This window comes from Mesoplodon bidens, assembly GCF_964165515.1.
Source record: "Mesoplodon bidens genome assembly, contig: HAP1_SCAFFOLD_211, whole genome shotgun sequence".
NCBI lineage: Eukaryota > Metazoa > Chordata > Mammalia > Artiodactyla > Ziphiidae > Mesoplodon > Mesoplodon bidens.
Window position 1 is genome coordinate 765,130 of NW_027672297.1, and position 19,765 is coordinate 784,894.

The window sequence follows — 19,765 nt, forward strand, 5'->3', positions numbered from 1 at the left end:
AAAATAGGTGCATTGACTTTTGCTATGATATTAGAAATGGAAGGATATATAAATAAAACATGTATATGTACGACGTATTTGGAATTCTGTAAAATTAGTACAGAATAATAGGGCATCATGGAATGAGAACAGTTAAACATTTTTTTTTAGTTAGCATGATTAAACAAAGTGGAAATGTAACTGCAGTATACAAGCTCATTGAGCTCTTTTAAGAGTAATTTTATTTCTTGGGCTTTTTTTTTTGTATTTGCCTCAGTTATTTGGAGACATAGAGGTAAGCCAAATCAGTATCTGGGTATATACCTAGATCCAGGGGAGTATAGGGGTGAAATAATGGTGTGAATTGTGTCACATTTATATTGTACTTATGTATGCCTAATAAAAGATGGGAACTTTTATTAGAAATTTTTTAATCTCCTAACAAGAAAAGTGTAATTTTAAAAAATTTTAATACATATATATATATATATATATTTGTGTGTGTGTGTGCGTGTGTGGTACGCGGGCCTCTCACTTTTGTGGCCTCTCCCGTTGCGGAGCACAGGCTCAGCGGCCATGGCTCACGGGCCCAGTCGCTCCGCAGCATGTGGGATCTTCCCGGACCGGGGCACGAACCCGTGTCCCCTGCATCGGCAGGTGGACTCTCAACCACTGCGCCACCAGGGAAGCCCTCCTATATATTTTTAAGAGGCATGTAAATCACAGAGGATCGTGTGGTGATTATCAATAAGCTACACTCTATGAAATATTTGTCCTATATTACCGAATACACTCCATTTTACCCTGCATCCTAATGCTGCTAAAATATAGTAGAAAGCAGCAGCATAGCACAGGGAGATCAGCTTGGTGCTTTGCGATGACCTAGAGGGGTGGGATAGGGAGGGTGGGAGGGAGGCTCAAGAGGGTGGGATATGGGGACATGTGTATGCATATGGCTGATTCGCTTTGTTGTGTAACAGAAACTAACACAGAATTGTGAAGCAATTATACTCCAATCAAGATCTATTAAAATAAATAAATAAAATAACATAAAATATAGTAGCTTTGAAGGATAAATATAACCATTTTAACCTATGATGTTTGTTTTCAGTAAATTCAAATTAAATATTTAAATGTGAATTTTAATATATGGCTTGTTCTAAGTAAAATATTAACACGTAGGTCTAGTTTTTGCAACCAAATGTTTCCTATAAAGATACTTGCCTCTTTACTACTGAAATATAGGGTAAGTCTCCACATTTCACTCTTTCATCCAGTGGGTTTCATTTGTTTTTTTGTGCGTTTTCTATATGAAATCAAAGGGGCAGTGAAGGTTGACAGGCTTATAGGAGGGTAAAATTGACTCACCTACCCCCCAGCAACTTGCAGCCTTATAACTTGTATTGTTTTTACATAGAAAAATTCATCTTAAATTTAACTTTTGGTCTACTTCTGAAGATTCTGTTTGGCAGAAGTCATGGGTGTATCTGTGTTTCTGTGTCCTTGAGATTCAGAAATGCCAAAGGTGTTCTAAGATTCAGGAAACTTGAGTGTTTCTGCATGATACATAAAATGTATCATACTTTGGGATTTTTTTTAAACTTTTATTTTTGCATTTCTGCACATCTCAATACTTTTGTTTTAGTTAAAATAACTTGTTACTGTAGAGAACTTATGTTTTTTAAAAATGCTGGCTTATGGAAAACCTTTGTACAAAACCGATCCTCTTTTTAATGGGCTTGGCATCGTTGTCAAGTGCCTTTTTGATTCCTTTCGACGTGTGCACGTGTGACATTTGCTCTGTAGACCTTTGGTGCATCTTGATTCCTTCTTTTCATGCTTTGTCAAACGTAGTCTTGGCCGCAAAGAAGCCTGTAAGTAATGGAAGGAAACACTCTGCTGGTCAAGAATGTTACCCTCCTGAAGCGCTACCACCTGGAGTGTCTGGTTTCCGGCCATTGTGTCCTGCAGAAAGTGCAAAAAGCAACAGGTAACCTGTTTGCATTCCCTGTCTTTTTCAGTCATTTAGAGTTCTTTATTTTGGAACTTGTATTATGTGGGTGGTCTCTGGTATTTTGTGTAGAGGAAAAAAGGTAACTCACACATGGCTTCTGCCTAATGAGCCCTCTAAGGAAGAAAAATTAAAAGTAATTGGGAGTTTCAAGTTGTTTCTCAAGTGTCACAACAGAGGTAACTCCGTGGGAGTCTTGAGGAGACTAAAATGATCACCAATTGTGCATGTGAGAGAAGTTTGATTAAAGGCAGGTGTAGTTGAGCGAAGCCCTACAGCACAGAAGTAGGAATTTGGATACGTATGAATGGGAAAAAAGACATTTTAGGCATGGGAAATAGTTTAATGCAGAATGGATGAAAAATGTGCATTAGACCTATTCTAAATCAACTGGCTTATTAACTCAGTAAATCAGATTTAGTGAGTCAAACTAGCATTAGCTGATTTCTTATCCAGGGGATAGCTGTTCATAGTAATTTTTGTCACAGAACAGTAAATAAAATGGTTGAATTATAGCTTTAGGCTTGCTAAGTGAAATAGATGGCTCTAGATGATCTTCAGGTGACTTACTTGGTAGTAATCAGGAAATTGGGGATTAACAATTGCTTAAGAAAACAAAGAGAATTGATTTTAAATAGTACTTGAAGTAGTTCCTGTGTAAAATATCTGTTCAGTTGCTCATGTTAAATGGATGTTTCTAATCCCCACTGGACAACCGACTACTTTTTTGCAAATGGTAATGTGAATTGCTGTTGCATAAACTATAGTGTTGAATCCCCAGTGTTTGCACTTGAGTTTCACAGCTCTGTGGTTTCCTGTCTTCTTCCTGAGACACTTAATCGCAGGTCCATCCTCCTCACACAGGGGGGTAAATTAGAGAACGATTAATATCACCATTTAAAGAAGTGAGACTGAAATCTCAACCATCCTGAACATAGGAGCTGAAGGGGCCTCTCAGCAGTTCAGAGAGTGATTACCAAGCCAGTAGGCTGAATTCTGTTCTGTTTTCTCCGTAGCAGAGCCCTCCAGGTCCTTGTTTTGAGCTTATTTATTTTTATACACAATTCTGTATGGATACTGTTCATACTACTAAATAGTTGTATTAACTGGGTTTAACTGGTGATGTATTTACATGAAGATCTAACTTCGTTTTGTTGCTATCTTTTTAGGGGCTTTCTATTCATCAAAGCTCGTGATGTATGTAATCAGTTGGTGGTGTGTAGCTATCATATTTATGATATATAGGGCTTGAATTGGGAAAGGTGGATGGTCATTCTTCTTGCTTTTTAAACTGACAGAGCCTTACATGAAGCATTTCCCTCTCTGAAATAAATCCATGTAAAACATGTTTGGTCGCTCTCCCAATGCAACTGTGTATTTGTGTGGATTTAGTGCACACCTGGCAGCCTTGTGGTTATGTCTGTAAACAAGGAAGCCTGTTTTCCAGTCCGCAAATCAGCTGTTACCCAGTGAAACGAACTTGACTGCCATTTCTGACCCCTCACATGGAGCTGTCATACTCAAGAATGTTCACGTTTTCAAGAAACGTTGTTTGCGGGCTATATGTACAAATTCCTGATCTGAAAGCCAATATAAAGCAACATCTCCAAAACCTCTGCTCTCTCACCAAGACCACACACATTCCCTCGCTTATGGCCTCGTGGCAAGCTAATACTGTCAGTATCAGACTCTCCTTCCCAGTGGTCTTGGGAGACTGCATAGTTGCTCTGTGAAAGGCACCACTGCTGAGGTTGAGAGAAGAGCATCTTGGGTGTCAGTCCTGGCCTTGCATTCCCAGAGAGAGGGGTGTGCACCTCGTTCTCCTGTTAGGGTTTTCCTATGCTGCAGGGTTTGCTGCTTGTTGTCAAAATGATGTCCTAGTGACTTGTCTTCTGCGTGGTTTATAATCCCAGCACAGTTCTTTATGATCTGTAGACTTTTATGGGGTTGTGGTCAGGTCAGTTTTTAAATGTTTGGAAATGTCCTATTGAACAACATTGCAGTGGCAGTGAAGCTTGCTGGGAGAATTGTTGCCCTAGTTTTGGCTTAAGGGTGGTGAGATGATGAAATTTTTGATGGGTCAGTTTTAGTTGTGTATGTGTATGTGATTTATCTTTTTAAATTCTAATGTCTATTATTCACAGCTTAGATATGTTGACTTCCTGATTATTCATCAGTCCCTTTACTGATGTATTTTCCTCTGAAAAACTACATTTTCTTCCAGACTGTTTTTGTCTGATGGTGAAGAATAAATTTTTCATTTGCAGTATAAAGTTGATCTGAGAAAAAATGTTTACCTTGGATCTTCACTTGGCTTCTGTGAAAGAAACTTAATAAAATAATATGGGCAATTCCCATTACTAATCCTAACCACGTACAACAGAGGTCTGTACAGTAACATAGCAAAAATAAGTTCCTGTACTTTTACTTAGTCATTGCCTGTTTTACACTAAAGAGCAGTGAGAGACATTTATAAAGAATGATACCTCAGATCACTTTTGTTAAATGTCCTCTAATATTTGGATATTTGGTATCTGGCTTGTGTTGTCTTTTATACAATCTTGTCTTCTTTCTTTGCACTTTAGTGTAACAACTCTGTGGTTTCCTATCTTCTTCTTGTGACACTCAGGTCCATCAGAATTTCCTGTGACTGTGACAGTAGAGAGTCCTTCCAACTCAGAAATCGAAGAGGTCGACGATTCCTCAGAACGTGTTCAGGAGGAGCCAGAGAAAATCCGTTTGAAACAAGAAGCATTGCAGGTACAAAGTTATCACTTTAAAGCTATAGAGAAGATTATTTTTCAAACGGAAGGCTGATTGCAACACAGCACAGCTTGTGTGAGGGTTCTGTTTTCTCCTCCCATCTGCGTTGTATCCCCTTGAATGGTTCCTTAAGCTTAGACCAAGGTGAATGGTGGACATTTGAACTCTAAGAAACTAAAATCAAAACATGTCGTTAGTAATATATTTTCCTTTGCTTAGAAGCTTAGTATTTTAGATTTAGGGAGAAGCTTAGTGATCATAAGATAAGGAAATTGAGTTCTGAATGAATACAGTCAGCTGATTCAGTGCTCTTGTTTTACGGATGAGAAAATAGACAATTCTAGTTGAACTCTCTTTTTATAAGAGGAAAATATGGCCTCATTTTAAATAAGAGTAAAGTTGAAAAAAGTTTTGATGTTGATATTCTCCTTTCCTAAAATCAAAAATATCAAGAAGCTACATTCTATTGCCAAATAAACCTGACCTCTAATGTCATTCCATACTTTTGTTTGTATGGACAGAAAAGAAAAATTGATTTTTATAAGAAATTTTTGCACCTCAAAATTAATATATTTATTTTATTTCAACTTTAATGCAGAGCTGAACATTTCTAGTAAATAAAGGAACACCATTTGGGGGGGACCTTGTCTTTGTGCTACAAAGTCCATGTTTAATTTTTTAAAATTATTTAATATGATTTTCTCTTCGTATGAAACATGACACTTGACAGGTTTCAGAACTAATTATCCCATTATTGTAGGACTACGGGAACTACTCTTTGATTTTCAAAAGAGAAAGTTAGATTTTTATTTTTTAATTAAAATTAATGATAATATAGAGAAATTTTAAGAAAAGAACTTAGAAAATTATGAAATGTTAGAGTAGGAGAAATCTATAGTTCATGTAGAGTTACTCCCTTTCGTTTTATAAATGCGCACCTACAATTTGTAGAACGTAAGTGGTTTATTAGTAAATGGAAGAGTATGACTAGACCCTAGAGCATCTAACCCGCATTCCTTGTTATTTTAGATGTGGTGTATTCATTTCCTTCACGAATAGACCATGAGATTGTATTTGTAAAAGCAGTAATAGACAGTGGGGAAGTCCAAGAAGTTTAAACACTGGGACCACAGAATAGCAGATTCAGAATGCACTGAGAACCCTTTTAGCTCTTCTCTGTTTTGACAAGACACTACAATGATGGTATCAAAGTGTTTAAGTATATATGCACACAACTATCAAGAGATTTCAACATAGTTTTGAAAGAAGACAGGTGGAAGAGTGTGAAACTGAAGCAGTAGAACAGAGGAAAAGCATCACCTAGAATATGCACAGGGACCACGTGCAACTGAGGAGGATTCTGACCCCACCTGAAAAAGTAGCCCCATGCTCAGGTGCGCATGTAGGAGAGAGGGTGGAGTTAGTTAAAAGTGTGACCAATAGGGGAGCTCATTGAAGGGATGTGTTTGGAGGAGTGGACTCCCTGCCCCGCCCTAACCCTCCTGAAATGAGATGATTTCATTTTGAAGACAGTGAAACTGGCGAGAACTGGGGCAGCTACTGTGAGTTTTTACACCCTAGAAAACTGTTTTTGGGGGAGATCCTGTTACAGTTACTGCCCGCTTCTTCCTGCATAAGAAGCCAATCAATCGTTGACTTCAGGGAGCTTTCTGCGCTCATTCTTAAATAGAAAATAACTGTCATTTGCCTGTTAGTTGAGTAAAGCTTACAACATGAGAGAGGGGGAAAGAGTGCAAACATATCCTAGTAGGACCAGGGACAATTTAGGGCACAGAATAATTTAAGAAAAAACCCTAATTAGCATCCTGAGAGAGGTTTAAAAAGAGCTAGCAACTATAAAATAAGACTAGGGTATTAATGAAAAGGAGAATGGTCAGAAGGCAAGAGAGGTCTCCTGGAAATGCAAATATGGTTGCTGAAATAAATTCAGTAGGAATTTAAAAAATTTCTCAGTATATAAAAAAGAAAGACACAATGGAAAATGTGATAGAAATATGTTAGAGAGGCTGCATCTGGGAGATCCCACATGTTACTATTAGAAAGTCCAGACCCAGAAAAAAAATGGAGGGAAGCTGTCAAAGGGCAACAAAATTCCCCACAGCTGAAAGTAGACATCAGGCCTCAGATTGAAAATAGTTATGCAAGATGAGTAAGAATAGACTCATACCTAGGCACCCTTCATTGTGAAACTTTCAAATACTGAAAAAATAAATTAAAATAGAATAAAATACTGAGAGGATACATCCATTCCAGAGAGAAAAATACTGGTCACCTAAAAAAAAGGTAACAATCTGACTTTATCATACTTGTCATGAGCACCATGGATCCTGGAAGGCATTAGAAAGATACCTCCAAAGTTTTTCAGGCACATAATTTTCACCCTAGGGGTTTGTATCCAGCCAAACTATCAGTCATAAGTGGAGGCTGAAGAAGATATTCTGTACCCAAAGAAATTTGAAAAATTGACCTCCTGTGCTACACCTTAAGCTATTTATAGACATAATCCAGCAAAATGAGGCAATAAACCAAGAAGGAAGGTAATAGGGGATTCAGTGCAGATTGCAGCTAGTCTAGAGTGGAGAGGCTTCTATTGATTGTGTGATTGAGAGCTTAGAAACACCTTGAGGCATATCGTACTTACTAGGTGTTAGGCACTGTTGGAAGGGAGGATGGAGAGGAAGAGGAGAAGGAACTTGAACTCCAGAGGAGAAAAGGCTATACGGACATAAAGCTGAAGCACACTGAACTATGGTTGATTTTTAACCTACTATTGGTGAGGAAGGGAAGAATCCACTTCAGCTTGACACTATAGATGTCCCCCTTTTCAGTGACACACAGGGGTAATGACCACCTATATAATTTGTTGTCCAAACCGGAACTTGTCCAAACTCCTTACACTTCAATAGTGTAAGGAGGCATTCTAATGCTGTAACATCAGGACAACAGGTATAAACTGGAACAGCCCAAGGCGGCTTGGGGTATGTGGTCACCCTGCACAAGGGCAGTGACACTGGCACAGTATGGAACGAGGTATAGTCTATACACAGAGACACAGTACATCTGCAGTGGGCAATATTAATTTCATTGTAATAATGGCAATACTGTCTTGGTTTGCAGCTTTTATTGCCAACTTGCATGTAATCACAAATAACTAAAGTAAACTATACTTAGTATGTATTAGTATTAACTTGGTATGTACTGAAATGTATTGTGTACTAGTATGTACTTAGCATATATTAGGCTCTAAGTGTTTTTGCATATATTAACTCATTTAATCCTCTGAATAGCCTTATGAGGTTGGTGCTAATATCATTCCCACTTTTGAGAGCAGGAAGCTAAGTCAGGGAAGGAACTTGCCCAGGCTGTACCTAATTTAAGGTTGGATCGAGGCTTTGAGTTTAGGCTCTCTGCCTGTTCTCTTAAACCTTACTCCGTACTGACTCTCAAGTAACAGAAGACTTAACTGCACATAGAACAGAATATAAATTTCAACTTTGACAACGTAACAGCTGGGTTTGGAAGGTAGACAGGAGGTAGAAAAAAGGGAAGATGGTAAGAATGTCCTCATTTTACAAAGCGTGACGTTGAGAGAGCTTCTAGTTGATCAACAATGTAGGTTTTTAAGTATATGACTACAAGTCAAAGAGATCATGAGCAGTGGAATAACTCATGATGACATAACTTTACTGAACAGTGTGGACATAGGAAAGAGTGTAGAGGAACTAAACCCTTACTTATTAGTAAGTTAGAAAGTGAACTGATAACGCCTCCAATTTAGTGAGAAAATAGTCATGTAAGAGTATTACTTGGACATGGAGAAGAATTCAAAATAACAATAGTTGGACCTCCCTGATGGCGCAGTGGTTAAGAAACTGCCTGCCAAGGCAGGGGACACGGGTTCGAGCCCTGGTCCGGGAAGATCCCACATGCCACGGAGCAGCGAAGCCCGTGCACCAGAACTACGGAGCCTGTGCTCTAGAGCCCGTGAGCCACAACTACTGAGCCCACGTGCCACAACTACTGAAGCCTGCGCGCCTAGATCCTGTGCTTTATAACAAGAGAAGCCACCGCAATGAAGAGTAGCCCCCGCTCGCCGCAACTAGAGAAAACCTGCACGCAGCAACGAAGACCCAATACAGCCAAAAGTAAATAATAATAATAAAATAATAAAAAATAACAATATTTGATGTAAACCTCATAAAAAAGGAAATCCATACAGCCAGTAAACACAGAAAAGTGTACGACTTCATGAAGTAATAAGTGAAAAGTGAGTCAAAACCAAGGAAACTACATGTCAATCAGATTGACAAATACATAAATAAAAAGTCTGGTAGTATCAGGTATTGTAGACCTGAAGTACTATGGGAATCTTCTACCCTGTTTATACTGGAGTATAAATCGACACAACTACTTTGGAAAGCATTTAGCCCTCTCCGTCAACTGAAGGTATATAAAGGAGGCACTCTAATGCTGTAACATTAGACAACAGGACAACAGGTATAAACTGGAACACCCCAAGGCGCCTTGGGGTATGTGGTCACCCTGCACAAGGGCAGTGACACTGGCACAGTATGGAACGAGGTGTAGTCAGCAGCCCTCACCCCTGCCCTATGTAAATGCACCAGAATAATGTGTACAGCAGGATTCCTGTCCATGATTTGCATTAGCACAAACTGAAAACAAACCAAATGTCCATTAAGAGTCAAAAATTAAATAAATGATGTGTATTTGTACAGTGGGAAAACTATCCAGCAATAAAATTGAATGAACTAGAGCTACAGGCAGCAATGTGGATGAATTTTTTAAACCAATGTTGAGAGAAAGAAATAAGATAGAAAAGACTTCATATACTATGATCCTGTACATAAAGTTAGATGTTGACACAACTAAACTCTTTTGTTAGGGATGCATGCAGGTTAAAGGAAATGACTGTCAAGAAGTGAGGTTGGTGTTTAACCGGGAAGAGGGAAGGAGCTTGTGATGAGAAAAGGATATGGGGGGTTTTTGCGATGCTGACAAGTATCAATACTTTCAGCTTCGAGTAGTGCTTATGTAAGTATTCTCTTTTTCTTTGTCACATTGACAGTTTTGTTCTGTGCACTTCTCAGTACACATATTGTATTTTACAATTAAAAACTGCATAAAGAATCGGTCGCTTCTTGAGTGCTGGATGTGGGAGTGGGATGAGACCGTTTCATTTGAAGCCCTTCACTACTGTTTGCATTCGCATGTTCATTCATTCAGCATTAATTGCACATATTCTATGTACCAAGCACTCTTCTAATTTTATATGTGTTTTAACTCATGTAATTCTCACAAGAGCTCTGTAATATGGGAGCTTGTCTCCATTTTATAGATGAGGAAGTTGAGGCCTAGAGTTATACAACTTGTCCAAGGTTATGTAGCTAATGGGTAGTGCCAGGCCCATTTGCCTCAGAGAATCTGAATATGTACAATATAATCTAAAAGAGAAATTTAATTACTAATTATAAGCAAAAAAATTGCACATTAAAGAAGATGACAAGTTTTCATCTATCCAGTTAGAGAAAAACACACAGTCTGTCTTTCACACACGTACATCTTATATGTACGTGTGTGGCAGGGATTTTCCTTATTAAACAATTATTTATTGACCGTCTACGTTGTGCTAGGCACAGGTGCTGGGGATAAACACTTAATAAAATACACCCCCTATCTTCAAATAACTTGCACTCTAAGTGAGGAAGTAAGCCAACAGTTATAGTAGAGGTTATATACCAAGTGATACATCGCTGATGGCAGTGTAAAATCTCAGAAATCGTTTGGAAAGAAGTCTGGAGATAGGTACCTCAGAGCCTTAAAAATGTTCATTTGCTTTGATCTCAAACTCATTTTTATGGATTTATTGTAAGAATGTTATTCTCAATATGGAAAAAAGCCTTCATGCATAAAAACGGTTATTTTGTCTGATAATACTGAAAAGTTGGAAAGAATTTAAATCTGTAAAATGGTTAACCAGTAAACCCACTCAGTGGAATATTTTGTAGCCCGCACAAAAAAATCAAGGTTATGAATCCCCTGATTATATGAGAAATGATTGATTACAATGTTAAATGGAGAAAAGTTGAACATAAAATTTGATATCCAATATGATGGGAGCTTTGCCCCAGAAAAATCACCCTAGCTGGTGTACAGAAGGGTGGAATGGAGAGCAGATGGAAGGAAGGAAAATTATTCCAAAGCCTTATCATTAGTCTTACTTAAGTAATAGAATATCAAGCAATTTTACTTTCTAACTTTTTTGGTTCCATATTTCCATGTAAGGGACATGAATTCTGAATATTTTGTAGGAGGAGGGTACACTTTTTCACAAAAATTGAACACTGTGTTCTAATTCCCTCCATTAGAGGGAGAAACTGTTGCATGTAATTGCACTTTGATGTGCTATTTAGAACCAGTCAGGAATTTTAGTCTACTTTCCTCTGACCGTGCTGAGGGTTTTTTGTTTTTTTGTTTATTTGTTTAGAATTTCTTTGAAATCAGTTTTAGAAGATTGACTAAACCATTATATTAAAAGTAGAGGAATTTTGCAATTTTTTCCCCTTTTTCCCCATTGAAAACTTGACTGGCTTTAGTAATGAAACATTAAAGAATTTGAAGTTCTTAGACTGTCAATTTTTTAAACATGTTCTGAATAAAAAATATATGTTCATTGAGCAAATGTTTGAAAACAATGAATAACTTCTTGAAGGAAATAAAAGCCACCTCTGCATGTACACACACCTAATCTGTTCTTTTGTCTTAAAAAAGTATCAGAAATATTTTGCCATGTCACTAACTACTCTTCTACATCAGAGAATTTGATTAAGCTTATGCATCATCTCCCAGGAAAAACGCACAGATATATTTTGAATGTAGCACTCCTGAAGCCCATTCATGAACTCTGGTTGAGACCTCTTGTCATTCTTAGAGGCTTCATAGAGCATTCCTTCAGACGATGAGCTGTTTTTATTTAAACCAGTCCCAATTCGGAGGCTCTTAGCTTTCTTCTAGGGTTTGGTTATCAACAATCTTATGACATCATGTTGGTAGATAAATCTTTGCCCACATCTTTGATTTCCTTAGGGTAAACTCCTGATGTAGGATTGTTGTTAGGTACCAAAAGCTACTCTCCAGAAAGTGATACCAGCTCCTCTCCCAATGATGGCAGGTAATAGAGTTCCTCATTCTTTAAGTGATTGTTCAAAGCAGTTAACATGTATAAATATACCTTACTGTTTTCATAAGTATAGGTATTATGATTGTTTATCACTGCATAAGAAACCACCCCAAAACAGTGGCCTAAAACAATGACAATCATTTATTTTGTTCACGAACCTGGAGGTTGAGTAGAATATTAATTCTTTTACTACACTCTTACTGACTGAAAACAATACCTATTTGACTAGCTCAGAGTTCTGTAGGTCAGAAGTCCAGGCACAGCGTGACTGGGCTTCCTGCTCAGATACACACGGGAACATGTGGGTTCCCTCCTGAGAGTGTTAAAGCACGTGAAATTTAAGTGTAAGATATTGAGCCCCAAACGTTGGATGTTCACCATAGTTTGTGTGGGCCACAGAGCTGAAATCAAGATGTCAGTCTGGCTGTGTTAGCGTCCAGAGGCTCTGGGAAAGAATGCCTACAGGCTTCTTCCGGCTTGTTGGCATAATTCAGATTCTGGAGTTGCAGGACAGAGGTCCCCATTTCCTTGCTGGCTGTCAGTCGGGGGAGAGTTTCAGCTCCTAGAGGCCTCTCGCTTGCCTTCTCTGCCGCAGCATTGGACTTCTTCAGAGCCAGCAATGGAGAGTCTCCCTCTTGTCCATTTTGCACTTCAATTCAGGAAGAGTTCAGGTCCTTTTCGTGGGGTGCCTGAGTAGGCCACATCCACCTAAAGTAATCTCCCTATCTTAAAAGATCAACTGATTTTGAACCTTAATTCCATGTGCAAAATCCCTTCACTACAGCACCTACATTTAGAGTTTGATTGGATAAGTGGAAGGTTTGTGTACTTCAGTAAGTGGTCATCTTGGAGGCTCTTCAGAATTCTGCCTATTGCAAGCAGTGTCCCCACTTCAAGGACCGAAGTGTCTTAGTTCCTAAAACTCCTAAGATAGTTTATCAGTGTTCATTTTATTTCAGTGACCTTGGTGAAGGGAAGACTACCACCGCCGTGAGCAGGAATGGCAGCCAGCTTCCTGAGTCCACAGTGTGGCTCTGCTACTTAGTGGTGTGACCTTGGCTGTGCTGCTCTACTTACTCTACTTCTCTGCCTCTGTTTCCCTCATCTGTAAAATAACATGGAGTTAGTGATCGTTCTTTCCTCGTAGGGTTTTTTGTTTTATAAATTTATTTTTGGCCGCGTTGGGTCTTCGTTGCTGCTCGCCAGCTTTCTCCAGTTGCGTCGAGCGGGGGGCTACTCTTCGTTGCGGTGCGGTGGCTTCTCTTATTGCGGAGCACAGGCTCTAGGCGCGCAGGCTTCAGGAGTTGTGGCACGTGGGTTCTAGAGCGTAGGCTCGGTAGTCGTGACGCACAGGCTTAGTTGCTCTGCGGCATGTGGGTTCTTCCTGGACTAGGGCTCGAACCCGTGTCCCCTGCACTGGCAGGCGGATTCTTAACCACTGTGCCAGTAGGGAAGCCCCCTCTTAGGGTTTTGATGATTCGATTATTTAATACCCAGGGAACTCCAGGAACAGTGCTTGACTGTAAATTGCTTTAAAAGTGATTACTTTTTTAAAACATGCTTTTGAATCTGCAATTATGCAATTCAGGTATGCTAAGCAGGTTCGTTAATAGGACTTCCTGCTATAAAGAGACCCACAAATAAAAATAGAATTTTTCTTTCTTGGTCGTAACTTCTTATTTCTGACTTACTATGTTATATGCATATGCCTTTTATGGTGGGCTGCCACAAATTTATGTTGGAAAGAGTGGAATTTAAATAAATCTTTGCAAATTGGATAGATTTTGATCATTAATTTCACTGGCATGGTATAATATGACCAGTAGCAGACTAAAATCTGAGTTCACTTCTGGCTCTGCCCATAAATCCTGATGAGACCAATAGCTGGAAAGGCTTTTGGATATTATACTATGAATTAGTTATAATATTGACTCTGTTTGTTTAGGAAACCCTGGAGGAGTGCCTAAAGCAGTTAGAGGAGGAAAGAGTAATAAGACTGAAGGCTGATAGACGAGTCAGTGAGGTAAACACGTTTCATCTGCTTTTGAGAGTGTTTTGGTTTTATTTTGATTTGATTTTAAGCCATATACACATATTTTGTAAGCTTTAAAACTGTAATATGTTGCAAATCGGTGGTATCATATGGACTTTTGCATTTACTGGTATTTAGTGATCATATGATCTATATTCCAGAAAGCATGTTTTTAAAGATGTGAAAATCTGGTTTTGTGTATGTGTGTGTGTGTGTGTGCTTTTATATGACATTAGCTTATTTCCTGTTCATGATTCTTTGATTCAAGAAGGCACTTTCTGTGCATGTATTGTATATACAGTAACATAAAAGACATGATGAGACTCTCCTGGCAATGAATTAGGAAAGTGAATCATTTAAATAAATTTAAGATATTGGAAAACTTCTAAGAATGCAATGAAAGATAAAAATATATACTATGAGAATTACATTAGGTAATGTGCATGAAAGCAGGGCATAATCTAAAAGTTCTATCTAAATATAATTTATCACAGGGTGAGTGTAGGGAGGAATTTTTAAAAGTGCATCCAGTGGATTGGCAGACACTCATTCAATAAATGTTGAGTACCTGCTCATGTAAGGCAAAAGGGGCATCATGAACATTAACGGCCTTTCTGAGAAATACGAGAGTTGAGCTTACAGGGGGTTTTAAGTGCGTAGCTGCTGAGCGGAAGGGGAAGAGTGCACGGGGGTGAATATGTTCAAGAAGCCAAAGAAAATATTGGTGATCGTACATTTAATAAATTGGGTTGGGTATGATTTAGGACTTTTAAACGTAAGCATTAGATATTTTACTCACTAAAGTTAATTCTTAACATTCATCAGAGTTGTAATATGTTTTATTCAAATCAGATTCTATAATTCACTTTCTAATTTAAGGGAAACTTAAAGCAGGTCATTTTCTAATGTGGAATGAGGCTCCATTATGAATTGAACCAGTTAGAAATGTGATCTTTTGTGAAAGATCATTAATAAAACGGTAACTTGGGTTTATTTATATACCACCTAAGTGTTATATAGGAAACTTTGTTGGGTGCCTGTGGGCTTTGGTTATTATGTGATATGGTCTCTGTCTTTACTGGCGGAGGGTTACATTAATTATAAAATAATTACATTTTGAGTGTTTTAGTTTTGTTCCTTGAAACTAGGCAAGACTACTTTTTCTTTGTTTGTTGTTTTTTGGGGTTTTTTTTGCGGTATGTGAGCCTCTTACTGTTGTGGCCTCTCCCGTTGCGGAGCACAGACTCCGGACGCACAGGCTCAGCGGCCATGGCTCACAGGCCCAGCCGCTACGCAGCATGTGGGATCTTCCCAGAGTGGGGCACGAACCCGTGTCCCCTGCATTGGCAGGCGGACTCGCAACCACTGCGCCACCAGGGAAGCCCAAGGCAAGACTACTTTTGACGACAATGAGAAAAAATCATGTCAGACGTTTTCAGTCTTCTTGTATAGCTGGAACATGAAAATGCCCAGTTAAGAAACACAACTTTCTCTTTGTCTGAAGCCCTTCATGCCCACTCATTGACAAGCATGATCCTGGATGATGAAGGTGTTTGGGGCAGCACTGAGAATTCTTTTCAGAAGTTCCATGCTTTCCTGGTTCTCCTTAAAGATGCTGGGTTAGTTCATTTCTCTTCATGGCATTCTTCTCTTTGCGACTCTAATGGTAGTTTGCTGAGGAACTGGAGCAATTTTCATCACTTACGTGGCTATATTTAGCCAAATTTAGTGTAATTATAGGTAATATAGTTGACATTTTAAAATGAGGAATTAAATTTTTTAAGAAATGCAAATAGGGAAGCCTGCTTTGGTAGAGTGGGGAGCCCATTATAAAAGAGTAACCTGTAGACAGAGTAATTAGTAGGTATAGTTGTTTTGTAAAGACTAAATTAAAGGCAGTTTTCATTGAAAATAGTCGGGAATGCATAAGAATTTTCCTATCTTTCACTTCTTTTGCTTGTTTGATAAGTTTGAATTAAAGTTATCTTTGCCTTAGACATAAAAATGATTATTAATCTGCAGGGGAGATATAGGTCAGTGGTTCTCAACCGGGAGCAATTTTGCTGAAAGAGGGAAGTGGAGATTGATAGTTGATGGAGTGGTGTTTTGTCAGTGAATGAATTGGTGTTGGTGTTGGGAAGGAAGGAACAAACACATTCTTGGAAACTGGAGGAAAGGTGGTAAAGAAGTGTAGGAATGGAGGTGTGACAGGCAGTGGACAGGGTGCATGGAACATATTGAAGCTTCTAGTGAGACAGTGGGATGTCTCCTAGAGGATGAATCTGGAAATGGCTGAGGATTTGGGGGAGAGAGAGGCTTGTAGTCTGGAGTAGGATGTTAGCTTTTAAGATTTTAGAAGTAGGGCTTCCCTGGTGGCGGGGTGGTTGAGAGTCCGCCTGCCGATGCAGGGGCTATGGTTTGTGCCCAGGTCTGGGAGGATCCCGCATGGCGCGGAGCGGCTGGGCCCGTGACCATGGCCGCTGAGCCTGCGCGTCCGGAGCCTGTGCTCCGCAATGGGAGAGGCCACAGGAGTGAGAGGCCCGTGTACCGCAAAAAAAAAAAAAAAGATTTTAGAAGTATTTCATGATTGTAAGTCTGGGGAAATCTAAACTGCTCTTCTGTGATTATAATAACCTTTGTCTTTTCTCCTTTCCTCCTCTCGTCTAGGCTTGGGCAGTTGGCCACAATGGCTGGTATAGATCAGTCAGATTTTCATTTACTAGGTCGTCCCCAGATGAATTCTCCTGTTAGTAGTCCACCTAAAGAAGAAAAGAAGGCACTTGAAGAAGGAAAATCAGAATCAAAACAGGGTGCCCCATAACAAATGCAAAATAGCCAAGTAAATGGACAGAACAGCACTTAATGATTCTAAGAGTGATTAGCAAAAAGGAAATGACCAAGTCAGCGAGAAAACAATAACGATCAGTCTCTAATAGTTCACATGCCCGGGAGCTAGAAGACTCTGGAATCCTTTCGAAATCTGAGATTAGTAAATGTGGGCCCATTTCATGATACTGTACTTTTGTAAATAAGGAGACTGGAAGTTCTTGAGAAAATTTATGAGTTAAAGCAAACTATCCTTAATGAAGAAAGAAGACATTAGAGAAAATATTCCAGATTTTAAATTGTATAAATGTCTATTCTGTTCATATTTTATCTAGGTTTCTATTTGTATGCAGTCAGCTTACAATGAAGGAACACTAATGAAGGTACACATACTGATATAATTTTTAAAATAAGTAATCCAGACATAGCTAATAGGTAACATATTAGAGTGAATCACCTGGTTATGGGAATGGGAGGGGAAAACCTGTCAGCTTTTCCTCCAGCCTTACTTGGAGCCCCCATCAGCCCATCTCAGAGTGGTCTTGGGAACTGACAGCTTGAGAACACAGTCTGGTCACAAACTACATACGGTTTACATGTGCCTGGAGGATAGAAAAGACATTAATTATCCTACAGAATAGGGTTTTATTTTTAGTGAGGGAAAGGAAATGGGTAATAACTACCCCAATCACCAAAGTCTGAAAACGTAGCGGACATAGCCTTGGATATAGCTAGGTTAAGCTGAGAATCACTTGGCAAGATATAATTACCAAAAAAACTGGCTCTGAAATCTTCTGATTCATCAATTGACTGTGTTAATAATAAGATTACAGAGTAACATTGAAGTTTTGAACTCTACTTTTTAATGGTTGGCTTTGTTCATCACTGAATTTTTGTCTTGTCTTTTGTCTTCCCCTCCACTTTCCGAAAATTACAGGTGATGCTAGGATTCCTTTGCCTCTCGACTCCTTCCGTGTCCCAGCGTCTACTCAGGAGGCCTTAGAAACTTCCAAAGACAACCTGCGGGTCCCAGTCACAGAGCAGCGGCAGGAGTCTTTTGAAAATTTCATTGCTAGAACATGTTCTCCTTCAGCAGACGTCATTTCTGGGACTGGAAGTCAAAAAAAAGAAGAAGAATTATCTAGAAATAGCAGGTCTTCTTCAGAGAAAATGAGCAAAGCAGGTGAATAGACCAAAAACTACTCTGCTAAGAAACAACCTGGGAAGGACCTGCATTCCTGCTCTGACTCACCTGTAAAGCAGAAAAGCAAAGGAATTGGGCAAAATAATTCTTTGGTTAATAAACCAATTAAAAGTGAGTCTTCGAGAAAACACATTTCTGTTAAGAAAGAGAGTAGAATAGTGACTGTGTCATCAAAGACAACTAAAAGTAAACTCAGTCTACTAGAACAGTCTGAAAGTGATACTCTTGGATCTGATTGTGAATTTCAAGAAAGCATCCATACTCTATCACACCTAACGTAGGTCTAAATCTTTTAAAATTATGTTTTTGCCTTCAAATTTTCATAAATTACTTATGTTATTATTATAGCATATGGTGTTTTCAGTTACTTGACTGGAAGCCATTAGAGAAAGATTTTTTTATCTATACTTTTTTATTATAATGAAAGTTGCGGTGTACTTTTCCTTGTAACACTTTGCACCATTCATTCAGCTAGTGTTTACTGAGGGCTTCATATGTACAGTACTTTTCTGGGTGCTGTTGCTTTCAGCAGTGAACAAAATAAAGCCTTTACTCTCCTGGAACTAGCACTCTGTGGTGGGAGAACACATAAACAACAAAGCAGGCTAAGGGTTAAAAAGAGATGGGAATAATAAATGGAATAGTTTTACCATTTGGTTAAACATCAAACTATTATATAAATCACACGGCCAGAAGCCATTGACATATTTTAATTCATAATAACCAGAGAGCCTCAAACATTTACCAAGGCACTTAACCGTGTTAATGGATTACAGCAACGCTCTGAGGTAGGGAACTCTTACCATCCCCATTTTATAGATGAACAGTTTGAGGAGACATTATGTGAGTTGCCCAGAATTACACAGCTATAAGTAAGTGGGAAGTTGCAATGTGACCCGAACCCATGCTCTTTTTTTTTTTTTTTTAATGTATGGACTTTATTATCTTTCATTTGTTTCTGATTTATGTGAATTTTTTCTTTAAAGATTTTTTATGCTGTCAACCATTTTTAAAGTGTTTATTGCATTTGTTACAGTATTGCTTCTGTTTTATATTTTGGTTTTTTGGCCTCAAGGCATGTGGGATCTTAGCTCCCCGACCAGGGATTGAACCCTCACCCCCTCCATTGGAAGGCAAAGTCTTAACCACTGGACCACCAGGGAAGTTCCCCTTATGTGACTATTTTTCTGGCAATTTTTTTAAATTTTATTTTTTATTGACATACACTTGAATTACAGTGTTGTGTTAATTACTGCTGTACAGGAAAGTGACCCAGTTACACATTTATGTACATTCCTTTTCATATTCTTTTCCATTACGGTTTATCACAGGATATAGGATATAGTTCCCTGTGCTCTACAGTAGGACCTTTTTGGGTTTTTCTTAAATACATGCACTTTTTAAAAATAAATGTATGTATGTATGTATGTATGTATGTATTTTTGGCTGTGTTTGGCCTTTGTTGCTGCACGCGGGCTTCCTCTAGTTGAGGTGCACGTGCTTCTCATTGTGGTGGCTTCTCTTGTTGCAGAGCACGGGCTCTAGGTGCCTGGACTTCAGTAGTTGTGACATCCGGCTTAGTTGCTCTCTGGCATGTGGGATCTTCCCGGACCAGGGCTTGAACCCATGTCCCCTGCATTGGCAGGCGTATTCTTAACCACTGCGCCACCAGGGAAGTCCCACGTAGGACCTTTTTGTTTATCCATCCTGTATATACACCAGTTTGCATCT

The 19,765-nt window shown here is 38.9% G+C and overlaps 1 pseudogene across 1 annotated transcript in view; it reads left to right on the forward strand.

The window, feature by feature from the left end:
• The window catches only part of LOC308610386 (centrosomal protein of 78 kDa-like), a 312,551-nt pseudogene extending 294,213 nt beyond the window's left edge, over nt 1–18,338 (forward strand). Inside the window, exons 12-19 of the transcript in view lie at nt 1,725–1,969; nt 3,160–3,209; nt 4,620–4,750; nt 13,918–13,995; nt 15,457–15,623; nt 16,672–16,843; nt 17,166–17,213; nt 17,752–18,338. The product of the transcript in view is annotated as a centrosomal protein of 78 kDa-like (transcript). The remainder of the gene's footprint in view (nt 1–1,724; nt 1,970–3,159; nt 3,210–4,619; nt 4,751–13,917; nt 13,996–15,456; nt 15,624–16,671; nt 16,844–17,165; nt 17,214–17,751) is intronic.
• Nucleotides 18,339–19,765: the final 1,427 nt, after the last annotated feature.